This window comes from Pteropus alecto, unplaced genomic scaffold, assembly GCF_000325575.1.
Source record: "Pteropus alecto unplaced genomic scaffold, ASM32557v1 scaffold152, whole genome shotgun sequence".
Taxonomy (NCBI): Eukaryota; Metazoa; Chordata; class Mammalia; order Chiroptera; family Pteropodidae; genus Pteropus; species Pteropus alecto.
Window position 1 is genome coordinate 9,084,062 of NW_006432227.1, and position 15,008 is coordinate 9,099,069.

Below are 15,008 nucleotides of genomic sequence, written 5' to 3' on the forward strand. Positions count from 1 at the left end.
GATCTTTCCTGTGAGAGAGCTCTGGTGTCTCTCTTGTCACCAGTTCTATTGGATTAGGGCCCCAATTTATGAACTTATTTAATCATAAAATTGTATCCAGACTGGCCCTGTCTCCGATTATAGTTACATTGGAGTTGAGAGCCTTAAATATGAATTTAGATGGGGTCACAATTCAGTCTATTACTTGTCTTATGAAAACACAGAGAAAAGAGTCATCCATCAGCCAGAGAGAGAGGCTTGGAACAGGTGCCTCCCATCACCTTGATCTTGGATTTCTAGCTTGTAGAACTGTGAGAAAATAAATCTCTGTTATGTAGGCCACCCAAACTGTGGTACTTTGTTATGACATCACTAGCAAACTAATAAATCATGCAAAGCCTCCCCATCCTCCCTGCCTCGGTCACAGTTCTTCAGTTACTACTCCTTTATGCATGACCAGGATATTGTCATTACAAGAAACGGCTCAAATTTGAAATACCATATTTCAATATACAGCCTCTAACAGTAGATTTCTATTCCTCCAGCTCTGTTTCTCCATTACTTTTATCACACTGTACCTGCTTTATATTTCTTTTTATTTATTAATTTTTATTTTTTTTATTTTTTTAGGTGAGGCAATCCTTGGTTGACCTCACAGATTGCAAGGACCTTGTCAGCTTACAATCTCTTATTATTTTTTTTATTTTTCATGCCTACGGCACCTGGTCTTCCTAGGTGGTCTCCCATCCAAGTACTAACCATGCCCGACCCTGCTTAGCTTCCGAGATCAGACAGGATCGGACTTGTTCAGGGTGGCACGGCTGTAGACCTGCTTTATATTTAAAGTATTAACATTCTTTCCTAATTAAGCACTTTACTTTAGGGCAACGTCAACCTCAAGGAGAGAAAACATCTGGTTTCACCTTCCCTTGCTCTTCACTGCATTTGTCTTTAACATGCAGATTAATTTTTAGTTCATAATTAAATATTTGTAAGACCGGAATCCTAACAAAATTGATTTAAATAATTGAATGATTAAAAGAAACCTGATGAAATGTAAGAAATAGAGTACTACCTTCCTCAGACTGAAGGTGAGATCTAGCCCCCTGATTTAGAATTATATTATGCTCCCCACTCACCCATCTTTCCTTCCTCTTATTATTTTTTTCTCTCTTAGCCTGTTAAATGAATTTAACAAGGAGGTCATTAGACTGTGGTGGCTCTAATGCCATGGTGGACTATGTAAGACCAGAGAACCTAAGGCCATTTTGCTGGTAGACTCACCAGCGAAACTTTTATTCGCTGTCTTGCTTTTCCTGTCATTGTCTTGCAGTTAATAGATAAATAAGTAGGAGAAACACTAGGCTACAGGGAGAAGGGCATCTATCATCTCCTTGTAGCCAAGGGGCTAGTGTATAGTGTTGGGGAAATAAAATAAAAACAAAGTTTCCCCTCAGCCTTGAAAACTTCCCCACAAAGGTAGAAGATAAATAAAAATTTTATCACTGAATATGGCTTAAACCAGAATGTAATGCATGACACAGGCAATCTGCTAAAAGATCGCAAAGATTAGATAAAATCACACCCATTTATACAGTCAAGTAGATACAACACTTTACATACATGTTTTAAGAACTTTACAGTCCTATTTGTCACACATAGATCTTCCTAAAGTCATACGATAAATGGAATGATCTCCTGTTAGCTAATTGGCTTTATCCAAAGGAAAATAAAGTTTCATATCTTTTTGATGCAAAATATGTTTGCAACTTGGAGTGAGGCTCCTGCAGAAGTTAGTCTCCTCCTCTCCCCCAGGAACTGGGGCTCTATCTTCTTTGATGGCATTTCAAAGAGGTGGTTCCCAGGCCCTTGAGAAAGACATTCTCTTACCAGAGTCATAAAGCTGATGAGAGGCTTCTTTAGCTTTAAAAAAGATTTTCATACATTTTGAAGAGATAGAGAAAGATCTTACCTTTACAAGTTTCCTAAAATAAATGATCTAAGACAAGGGAGGGGCGGAGTCCTTTTCACATTTTCAACAGCGCTAATTAAGCCTCTGATTTTTAATTTGTATTTACCATTAAGAATAACAGGTCCAAGCTATGAAAAAAGGTCGGGTGGTTATGTTAGAGCAAGTTCAAGTGATCTTAGTTTGAACCGATGACCAGGGACTGGTCTCTTTAAGCTTATTATCTTTATGACTAAAAGTTATTGTATCACATTTTATTTCCTAAGAATAATCCAAGAAATTATGCAGTTTGCTGGAGTTTTCATGTGGAAAGAGCAGAAAGGGCATTGCCACAGAACAGAGTAGAATGGATAGTGGGTGATAAAAATAATGATGCTTTTAAAACTATACCTCCTTATTAAATACAGTGAACATGCACGTGTGTGCACATGCACACACACATACCTACACACACATACCTATACACACACACACCATTTGAGGACATCTTCTCAAAACCTGGTGAAGAATGTTTCTTATCCTTGGAAAACTAATTTCTACATTTTTCAATTGCTTAATATTTTATCAATAGCTAAAATGTTACTATTTTAGCTATTATTTTTCATTTTTCATGTTATTGAAAAACAGACTGAATGTAAAAAAGTGTGAAGGCAATAAAACGAAATAATGTGCATTAGGAGTAAACCACATATTGGCTATTTCCTCTCCAATGTTGAGGAGAACGAATCTTTCTTTCCCCAGAAGGGCAAAGATGTCTTTGTTTCTTGTCTCACCCTCTTCGTAAACACTGCCTCACAGAACAAGACATCTATTCCTACTTAATGAGAAAAAGCAGAGGTCATAAATTTGACAACTGTTCTTCATATCTTCACATTGTGGATCCCCAAAATACACCTATTACTCCCTCATCATATATTTCTGTGAAATCACAGTAAAGTGTACACACAAAAACACTAAGTTATATTATTTTCAGTGTTAAGGTAGATGGCTACCCAGTCGTGTTGTCTCTAGGAGACAGAGCCTCAACGAAATGCTAGGTGTACTTGGTTGAGAGGCTCTATAGCATTGACTATTATGGAAGTAGATAATTAGAAAGTGTCCTTTGGGATCTCAATAACACTTTCCAAACTCAGGATACAAACCGGTGGCTGTGATTGAAAATCAGGTGATTTCATATTTCCTTGCAGTGGAAGAAGCTAGGATAAGCAGGTAAGCAATGCTTGGGGAAGATGAGGAAAAGAAGCCTTGCTCCCGTAGCTTGATTTTGTTATGAAATGCCCGTTTACCGCAGGGCTTTAGGCTCAGCTCCTACTTCAGTCTCGGAAATACAATTCTTACACTTTATCTCTACTTGTAGTTTCCTAATTATGTTAGTCCTCAAACTCTTAGTTGTTTTGTTCTCCAATCTCATCTGTAACAATGACAGTTCCACACTAAACAGGTGCCTCAAGAAAGGAACAACACTTTGGAACATAATCTGCTTTAATTACTAGGATATTATCTTTTCTACAGAGGACAATTTTATTTGCATGAGAATGTCTTAGAATTGTAAGGGAAAATAGCAATCACCTAATTCCATCTCCTGTACGATGCAGGTCCTCCTAATGCCTGGCCTCCCAGCCTCTGTCAATAGAGATTATGTGAGGTTCAGCATAGAGGTGATTTATTTTGAGAAGTATTTCCTGACTCCTCGAGGCTAACCTATGAGCTCCTCTCAAGAGCTTTCTTGTATATTTCTTCAGTAAAGTTCTGCTTTATAATCATTTTTTTTTTATTTGTGTTGCCTGTTAGACTGATTTCAGCTTCGTTGAATAAGGACCCTTGTTGATCTTGTTCTTTATGATAATCAACTCCCAGTAGAGTCTTTCTCATATAGTAGATGATTAATACATTTTTTGACTTGGCGAATGAATAGTTCTATAATATCAACTGTGCCAAATCTAAAGATATTTTTGAAGGTAATATGAAGGCCCAAGGATCAAATTTCTTTCTGAGTTTTGTACCAAGATTAGTGTCTTTACACAGTTGGCATAATTAATTACGTAATTCATTAAGTTTTCTATTTTAGGTTGGATTCTTGGAAGATAAGAGTTAAACATTTGATTTATGAATAAAATATGATTGTATCTCCCTTATCAATGGGCCAATTTTAAAGCTCTTCCTTATTTATTTTTTCCTTTTAGAAAAATTATCTTCATAATTTTCACATGACTCGAGTTACATTGACATTAATAAATATTATACATCGCCATAAAATTTGAAATTTGTTTTGAAATAAACACAAAGGAGGGTTAATAAATTTATAAAACGCATAATACTAGAAAAAGAATGCATTGATTTTTTTTTTCAAACAACAAACACAAAGTCTCTTTTTAAAAATTAGAATCATTTTTGAGAGCCTTTACATTATTCTAAAGTATTCTATCTTAGACTTTCAAAATACACTACAATTTCTAGCTTTCATTTGTGTGTATATGCAAGATTACCTGATATTATGTGATTCTTTGGTTGTATGGAGGGAGATATTAAAATTAAAACTGAATAAAAGTTAAAGCTGACTTTTCTGAAAGACATGAGCTAATTACAAACAGGCAAATAAATGGAAAAAAATCTGTTTCTTAGGTCAAAGAAATTCTTTAAATATAATCCAGAACTCTAAAATCTTGGAAAATATATTAGTCTATTAACACATGTGTTCATATGAATATCTTTAAATTAACTTGCAAACCAAGTTGTTTGGGGGTGGGGGACGGGAAGAGAACACATGTACACAGAAATAAAAAGTGTCAAAGTTCAGCTAATAAACTAGACAGACAATTTCCCATTTATTTAAATAAAGAAACAATTTATATTGTAAAGCAGTTTTAGTATTCCACTAATTTATATAATTTGTTAAAACAGGTTATTGAAATGAGTATTAAAAACTTCTCAGAACACTACTGGCGAAACTAATTTCAGGATTAACCATCTGTTATGGGTTGAACTGAGTGTCCCTCAAATTCAAATGTTGAAGTCCTAACTGCCTGTAATTCAGAATGTGACCTTGTTTGAAAACAGAATCACTGCAATTAGTCATGATGAGGTCATACTGAAGTAGAGTGGGCCCCTAATCCGATATTATTAATGTTCTTATAAAAAGAGGAAATTTGGACACAGATAACTATACAGAATCCTAAGCATGGAGAACCATGTAAACATGAAAACAGAAATTGGAGCAATGCATTGATAAGTCAAGGAATGCTAAAGATGACCAGCAAACCACCAAAAGCTAGGGAGAGGCCTGAAACAGATACTTCTTCATAGCCCTCAGAAGGAACCAACCCTGCTGATTCCTTAATCTTGGACTTGTACTTTCCAAAAGTGTGAATCAGTAAAATTTTGTTGTTTAAGCTATTTAGTTTATTTTTTTTTATGGCAGTTCTAGAAAATGAATATATCATGGGATTCATTTTCTCCCACTGTCCTACAACAAAGTCACTATTTACAGATGAAAACTACTACACAGTGATTGAGTATGGCTTTTATATGTCTATTGTGATGGACTGATAATTACATACTATATTTGCATAGTAACTACTCTATTCTTTTAAGTCTCATGTGAAGTGAGTAATTTTCTCAGCATCTTGTGTAGTGACTGATATATCTGCACTGATCCAAAGATACTCTGAAATGTATTCAGTGTATACATTCTCAATTTTGCTACTCCAGAGACAAAACATTATAAATTGTATACATATTGTTTGTTTGTTTGTTTGTTTATTTATTTTTATGGTGACATTGGTTAACAAAATCCAATAAGTTTCAGCTGTACAACTTAACAGTAAGGCACACATATATTTACACTGGGTGATCACCTCCCATAGTTACATTTCTTTCTGTATACATATTATTTTTAACCTGAAATATTTTTAATGGTTTTAGTAACATTTACTGATTCTACCCCCTCTAATACAGTTTATACCCCTCTTTATTAAAATTGCTATATCTTATTCAGTACAGAGTGGTTCTTGGAAGATGTCAAGATGAACCTTCTGTCCTAGTATACCTTGTACTCTCAGCTGAAAGAAAAAAGATACTGGTACAAGAAAATAATGTTTTGTTATGGTCGATTGTATAACAAGGGAGTGTCTTATTAGGTTATTGTAACTTTGGGGGAAATTTAAAGTTTAAAGTGAGTAGTAGTATGTATGCATGTGTAGATATATAATTATACGAATATATCAATATATATGTGTGTATAATTATTGAATATAATATATATATTTTTTCAATAATCTCAGAAGATGTGAAATATTTTGGTCTCACTAATGATGATGAGAAAAAGTATTCCTGGTCATGTATCTCTATTTTGCTTTACTTTCTTCTAGATGTTATGTCTCCTTTACCCGTGGATTTCAGAAAATAAGTAATATTCTATCAGAGTATTCACTATGACACACAATAGCCTTAGTAGTTTTTGAAACAGCCTAAATTACAGTATAAAAATTATACTTCATTGCTTTTATTGTGTGGGAAGTTTCCAGTAGTTGTGGATATACATGTGTGTGTGTATTATATATATGTATAATACACATATATGTATATATATACATATATGTAATTTCTGTGTTGGATCATTGAGTATGAATTAGAGGGATAATAAAAAAAATGGTACAGTCTTTTAGGCTGGAAGTGTCTTGCTTTTTGAAACAACAAATGGAAGGCCAAAGAAAGACATTTCATTGCCTAGTTCCTATGGAAAGCAAAATATTAAAAATCAGTTACATTACACAACATCATCTAGTATGCACTCATAATAATAGATCTTTTCTTCATATAAGATATCTATTTGACTATATGAGACTAAAACCATTACATAATTTATTTTGTTTTTCTCAATAACATAGTAAGAATTTTTTTAAAATAAACAATGTTCCCAATAGCAACAAGCACACTTCATGCCCAGATTTTGGTGTGTAATACCATTCTCTAATAAAAGGGACTATTTCTCTTTGGAGGAAAAAAAACTGATTCTAGGACTGGGAGAGTAAATATGCAAAATGAGTCAAATATTTTGTAATCATAATAAGTAAGGAAGTGGCTAAATATACACACAGATACAGACACACACACACACACACACACACACAGAGGAGGATATATTATGAGACACAGGTGCCAACCGAAAGAGCTCCCAATGGCCAAAGATGAATAATTTGAGCATGATAATTGATAAAATCATATTGGACTAACCTAAAATATAAAATAAATACCCAAAGCCCATATTGTTAAAAAGGTTTAAATAATTAAACAAACAAACATGAGAGAATAGATTAATTTCTCAAGCAGAAAGCCCAATCAATTTGTAGAGACATACAGTCCTCAGGAGCATAAGTCCCTCTCCGAAGTGTGGGCTGTGCATAGTGGTTTTCTTTCAAAAAGTACATTATGGAAAAAGGAGAAAAAAGTCATCACTTCAAAGTGGAGAAAGCTGACAAACATGACTACAGCAAGTTAATAATGTTAACATCAGCAGTGACAATTCTTGTTGACAGTACATACTTTTGATATGATGAGAACAGCATTTCTTGTGTGGTTTTCCTTTCCGAAATGCCATAACTACAGTGTAATCATGGGAAAAACATCAGACAGATCCCAACTGAGGGATATTCTACAAAATACAAAATACTCTGTAAAACTTGAAATCATCAAAAACAAGCTAAGTCTGAGAAACAATCACATCCAATGTGAGCCTAAGGAGACATAATGACTCCATGAGCTATGGTATCCTGGGTGGCACTCTGGGAGGTAAAAAGCATGTTAGGTTAAAAGTAAGAAAATATGAATAAAGTATGGACTTCAGTTAATAAAAATGTATTGATATTGGTTCATTACTTATGACACATATACCATACTAATATAAGATGTTAATAATAGAGGAAAATGGATGTTTGGTATCTAAGAACTTTCTGTACAATCTTTCGATTTTTCTATAAATCTAAAACTAAAATTTAAAAATGTTTCTTAAGATATAGATGAAAAATGGCATTTAGAATTAAACATTGTGTGTCGATGTCATAAGATTGCTTGCTGTGAGTTAAAAAGAAAAAGGTGTTTTTAATGTGACATTTTGGTTTTATTTAGTTAAAATTATTAATAGAACAAAACAAAATGCTCAGAATAACTTATTATCTACACTAGAGATAAAACGTCAGATTTTAAGATAAAATAAAGGAATTTCTGACAGTTATTTTCAAAATTAAGATTAAAGAAAAATAAACATGCACAACTGGGCAAAGAAATACAGAACATAGATTATATGACCACTCCAAACTGGATTTGATAAACTGGTTCATGAAAAATGGCAATATATTATCGCCTCTAGTTTTAAGATAAGACAAAATCTGTATAAACCTAGTACATTTTGATATTATAAATAAAAACTTTAAAATCCTAGAAATTTAAACAAAAACTTTAGAGTTATCTTTGAATAATGTTTGGTTCTTTTAGGATCTAATAAATTTCTTGCTAGATTAGGATTTTAAATAACAATGATTTTCACTTCTCAAGTTTTTGTTATCTAGACTTGCTCTAAAGAATGATTTCACTTTTGATCTGTTAATGTAAGTTATATGAAATTGTTATTATTTGGTCATTTTGACCTATAAAATCAGCAATTTTATATGGTCAAACAAATATTTCCACAGACATTTAAATACTACCCTGTATGCTCTGATTTCATTATACTGGATCATTACTGAGAGAGCCTCAAGAATCTAAACTTCGCGGAATCAATTTGAGAGAGATGTTTCTCTTTCAGAGAGGTTCATGGCTACAAAGTGACATTAAGTGACTGAGGGGAGGCTCAGAGGAAGCATGTACATCTCATGAACCTGCCCTTAGATCCTGACTAGGTGTTTTGATTGGAGATAAATACGTATGTTTGAGAGCCTATACAATGGCAGGCCCCCTTGCATACCATTTCCATTTTTGTAAAAATCTATTTTACAAAACAGGACCATGATAACAGAACGCAAACTGAGTAGGAGTAGGACTTCACTTCTGGGAAGCAAGGCCATCTGTATTAACTAGATCTAGGCAAGAAAAACAAAAACAAAAACAGAACAACCATTCTCTGTGCAGAGAATTGTAGGTAAACATTAATGGCAAAAGAGGAGCAGCAGAGAAGACAGACAAACAGACCAGCTCAGTTAATGAAGCTGATAGAAGACATCACAACATCATTGGACTGACTATAGTTCAGGTTGAAAGACACGCTATAGTGGCTCCACACAGAAGAGAAGTAACACGGAGAAACACATGTCAACCAAGAAGCCTGGTGACTTCAGACTGTGTTCTTATCCCGAAATTCTTCCTGTCTGCCATCCTTGTGGTTACCTACACATGACACAAAGATCATGCTAAATTCTTAAGATATAAAGATGATCATCTGTTACATTTAAAACCAACTTCTTTTGTAGAATTCTACGTGCAGAAAGAAACTTAGAGTCTGAAGATTTCTGCCTGAAGAATGTCTATTTGTTCCTCTGTTTTCTCTTTTTTTGTTGTTCACTGACATGAAGTCACTAGCTAAAAACATTGTTCTAAATTTAGTTGGAAATTTTTATTGCCACCACATAATGTGCCATCAGACTCTAATCCTGGCAAAGAAGGGAAGGAGTGGGTAGGGATAGTTGAATATTTTGGGAAGTGAGGAAACAAGAGTTCAAAAGCAGATCAGTTCAATTCCATTCCGGTTGTTAAAAAAAAAAGAAAAAAATTGTTAAAGTTTTGAGGAGACATAAAAAGTGGGACATGGCTCTATTTAAGATGAAGATTAGAAGGTGTAGAAGTTTTAAATAGATTAATCTTTAAAAAAGTGCTAAACCAACAAGATTTTTAAGGCTACTGTACTTAGAAAAATGAAAGGAGGCTAGATATTTCTTAAAGGCTTTCTTGATTTTTATTAAAATGACAGAAGGAAGAATTAGAAAAATGACAGAATATGAAGTAAATTTCATTCACTGCAGTGAGAAAGAAGGTACACTGAATATATTAGGTATGGATGCTTCTAGAATTCATTCTAGTTAGAAAATCTCCTCTTAGTAACCTCTGAATGAGATATATTAAGTTTTCACTCATGATACTAAAACTGGAGACCAGAAGAAGCACTACAAATACATAACTCTCTCAGGTAGTCATAAAATAGTTAACATTTCTTAATTCTCATGTTTTCTAAACATTGTCTCATTGACTTAATGCACATTTTCTTTACTGTTAAACAAATCTTATCTTACCAACTACATGCACACTTTTTAAAAGCAACAATTGAGCTTTCTATTTCTTCCACAGATTATTGAACATAACAGGACCTTGTTAAACTCTCCTGAAAAGAAATTTATTTTTATCTCTATAATGTTTTCTATAAATAGAAAGTAGATTACTGCTATTTGATATAGTGTTGACATCAATTATAGCAAGAAGCTTACTTTATCTTATTGATAAATAGTTAGGAGCTTCTTAAAAATGAAGTAACAGGTTAGAGTGCTCTTCAAGGGACTTGAACACTGGTGTGAGCATTTAGCAAGGGTTTTGGAATTCTAATGCTTTTTCACATCATTTATCTTTATCCTAATCCATGCAAATTATGCATCAAGATGATTATAGGTACTAGAAGCAATTACATGTGTCTAACCTATTAAAAGTGCTTTAAATTCCACATAAATTAAACCTGTTTCCAAGTGTTAATTAACTAAATTTATAAAAATTTGATTATAATTTGGTCTCTGGCATTTTGAAAATTATTAATCCCCTTAAATTATCTTCCTTTATTGCTTCCTATTTACTGAAATTCCCTAAATACAGTAAAATTATAAATCACATCATCAAAAAAGACAGTTTTCCTTTCCTGGATTTGGAAATTATAGTTTTTTTCAATTTATAGTTCTTATCTCCAAGAAAATCATTTAATGTCCAAAAGCCCAAATTTTGGGAAAATGTCTGGAACTTTAAAAATGGAACTTATTTTTACAAAAATGAAATCATTGTTTGTTTTGATTTTAAAATTATACATTTTGGTCACACACTATGTTTTAAAAAAATGCCCTAGGCAGGAATATAGGGAGCCTTAGAAAATGGTATCTTGCAAGAATATCTTTTACATTTTATGAAGGGAGATTCTGGTAAAATAGATCCTAACTTCCCTTTATTATAGGCCATCATTTTATGAGTAAGGCCATGTAGTTATCCTCCATTGAAATGAGAGTGTGTCAAATGTGAGAAATTTGTATATTTTTTTTGGTGGGAGGACTTGGATGATCTGTAGATTATTTGCATGTTTAGCATATTTCTATTTCATCTATTCATATTGAAAACACCTATGTAAGTTTTACATGTCAGTTATATATAATTAAAGATCATATCATTTTTTTATTAAAAAAAATCAGAAGACTGCTAATGGCACAGGATCCTTGACACTTAATCCCTTATCTTCCTTATCTCATAGTTTACAATGTTCTACTCTTTCCAAATTTCCATTGTGACAAGGAAAGTCGATCTGCATACAGAGGACTGTCTTCAAGATAAAAAAATATTTTTCTCTAATAGTAAAGTACATTTCACTCTAGTTGCTGAAATATTTTTTATTAAGGTTCCCTGATTCTGGTTTCCAAAACTCTGTTTTGTTCTCTTCAGAATTTTTATGGTTTTGATATGTTCATTTCTTGTTCATCTAATCCAGGGGTTGACATCTACAGCTAAAGGGTAAATGTCTCTGACATTTTCTAACAGTTAAATAGTCACAACAGAGACTTTATTGCCAGCAATGGCCAAAATATTTACTACCTGGCTTTTCTTCTGAGAAATGTCCAACCCCTCATCTAAATCACTAATTAAGTATTGTGTTCACACCCTCTTCCCCTTCAGTTCAAACAGAATAATCCTTAGGAAATGAATTTCCAAAGCTCTCAGAAAGCTCTTATTATTTTAATTTAATGTCATTTTTTTCATCTGGCTCTATTTCATCAGGAGCTAATATTGTCTTTGAGAGCTTCATTTATAATTTCTCTCTTGATCAGCTAGCCCTAATAAATGTCTTATTTTTCCTTTTGCCTACCCATGACTCCAGTCAACTCTGAAGGTGAGGTGAATCTTGTCAGGTAACTTAACTAGCAACAGCATTCATTGTACACAGCAGCTCTGGGTGATGTGTTAGTCAGACAACAGGGCAGAGTTTCTAAACTAATTTAGGGTAGGTGAAAAGGTAGTAGTAGAATGTAGGATTTCAAGAATTCAGGATTCATGGTGGAAGAGCACGAGCTTCTGAAGGTCATAAAAGGATTGATCATCTCTCTCATATACATGGTTTTGGCTGCAGCTCCCTTTCTTCCTTTATTTTGAAAACCTGGAATGCAATGTTGGTGTTTATAGAGTATTACTTCCAAGGTATTTCTTCCTTATTTATAGTTGGGCAAGTCACTCCTAAATGGATTGCTGTAATATGTAAGACTGGTAGTGTCCACGGCAAATACATTTAAAATCAAGATTTTATAAATTGCAAAAAAGTGAATGGAAGCAAAAGTGGAATATAATTTTAGAAAATTCGAAAGAACTGATAAATTGAGGAGGAAAAAGTAGCTCTAGAAAAGAGGCCACCCCACCCTTATGCTTGACTTCCAACTTTAAGTTGACTACAGAATACTTGAACTGGTGGAGTGGCTCCTGGGAGCGGGTGAAACCAGAGACTGGTCCAAGTTCTTGGAATGTCTGGGGTTTTGAACAGAGGGAGTGAGTGCAGGACTGTTTCTTCCATGTTAATGTCGAACCGAACTAGTGATCCCTGGTGCAATGATCAGAATTCCGCAATTCCCAAAGAGCACTTGACCTAAAGAGATGCAAAAATCCCAAGCAATGAAGGTACAACAATCTGCATGTGAGATTGCATGATTACCTGCTCATTCTCTGCAAGCTCACAAAGCATCTCCAAATTCCTGTTAATGAGTTAGTATAAGGCTTTGCAAAAACATATTTTGGAAACATAATGGAAAGCTAGCTTTATACTAAAGAGCATAAATCCAAAGAAAGAAAAAGATACAAATGTGACATAGAGAAGCCACATGGGAGAGACATACATCTGGAATGACCTTTCGATGGCCTGTCATAAGTGCTGCAGTAAATGTTTGCTTAGGTGTTATTAGAGCATCATTTTGGGGATAGATCAAGTTCGTAACTGCTAAAAAAAAATTTAATGGTTTTCTTCATCTATTTTAATCTTCTTTGCCAGAATTAAAAACCCATGATAAATTCTCAGCTACACAAGGTCAATCTTTCTAATAAAATAGAATGTAAAATCCGTGACCATATATCATTCAAGATTACGAATGTATTTCATATATTTCTCGTTTTGATTTTGATGGCAAATTCTTTGAAGGAGAGGTCATATCTTATAGTCTTTATTATAACCTCAGAAAATATAACAGGTCAATATATCAATTATAATTCACTAAATTATTTGTAAACCAGCTCTGAATAAAAGATTTAATAAGTTTATGTTTGGTAGTGTTAGGAAAATTATGGATAGAAATAAAAAGAAAATTTCTGTCTACTCTGGAAAGTCAGAATTTTATTTAACCTTTTGTTGGTGAGTTAGACAAATCATATTTATCTTTTAAATAAATTAAATTTTTGTGTCTCGATTTGTACAATCTAACCGAAAAAAAAAAAAAAAAGGTAGGCTTGTTTTGATAGCTCTTTTTTTCCTGCATAGAAAGACTAAATCATTGCATGTATGAGATTAAAAATTATTAAAAAGATAATTTATAAAAAAATAGAAATCATAGGACCATTGTTTCCACAAAAAAGAGAAAAATGCTCTTTTTAAATATTGTGAAATTCTTAGTGGTTTCAAAAATAAAGTGAAAACTAAATCACATTGACATCCTAGCCTGCAGTAGAAACACACTGAGCCTTAAATATTAACATTTAGTGCCATTTCTTGTCCTATTACTGTTACAATGAAGACCGACTTCAACTAATCTTTCTTCATGCAGTTCGATTTCACAGTATAATTCCAGATAAATGGACAAAAATAAGCTAAATATTCTGTACACCAACTTCTTCGCAGCAATGATTTATTTCCCTAATAAAAAAGTAACCAGTATTCTCTATTTTGAACAAGCATGTTATAAATATAAAGTACAGAAGATGAAGAAAAGAGTAAAGGCCAACATGTTATATACAGGAAATGAGTTTTGTATCATATGTTTAAGAATCTGAAGACCCAAAGTTCACTTCAATCTACACTTAAGTGAACTGGCCCAAGAACCCTGGGGGTAAAACAAAAACTTGTTATTGTTAGAAAATAGAATTGGCTGCACTATTTTATTTTAGTGAGAGTTTGTTAGACATGATAAATTGTACACCACAAATGATTGAACTATCCTGATTATCGAGACTGTAGTTTTGTTTCTTCTTTAAAACTTTAGAACATACAGAATTATGTATTCTTTCTATTCAATATGTATGTTATAAAATAATATTAAATATGGATTATTCTCAGAAAATTTTGTTATCACGTACTTTTCATTGTCAAACATAGTATAAGCAAAATAGTAGAATAGTTGCCACTTTGTGTCACCATTTGTATTTTAATTCATATTTTTCCTACCTCTAACATTTAGTATATCATAAGCATAACATGTTGCTCACAAAAATAAACTAAATCTATTAGTTTTCTACTGTTGCCAAAACAAATTACTACAAAAGTAACTGCTTAAAACAATGTATTTTTATTACCTCATAGTTCTCTCACAGTTCACCCTAGCTAAAATGTACATGACACTAACTGTCTTTCTTTTTGGAGGCTCTATTTCATTGTCTTGCTGGCTGTCATGTGTGGGCCATTCTCAGCTTCTAGAGGCCACTCACATTCCTCAGCTTATGGACTCCTTTTTTTTTTTTTTTAATTAAATTTATTGAGGCGACATTGGTAAATAAAACTTTATAAGTTTCAAGTGTACAGTTCAATAATACATCATCTGTATATTGCATGGTTTGTTCACCACCCAAAGTCAAATCTCCTTCT

At 33.1% G+C, this 15,008-nt stretch overlaps 1 pseudogene; it reads right to left on the minus strand.

The window, feature by feature from the left end:
- Nucleotides 1-689: 689 nt before the first annotated feature.
- LOC112475922 lies at nucleotides 690-808 on the minus strand (annotated as a pseudogene).
- Nucleotides 809-15,008: the final 14,200 nt, after the last annotated feature.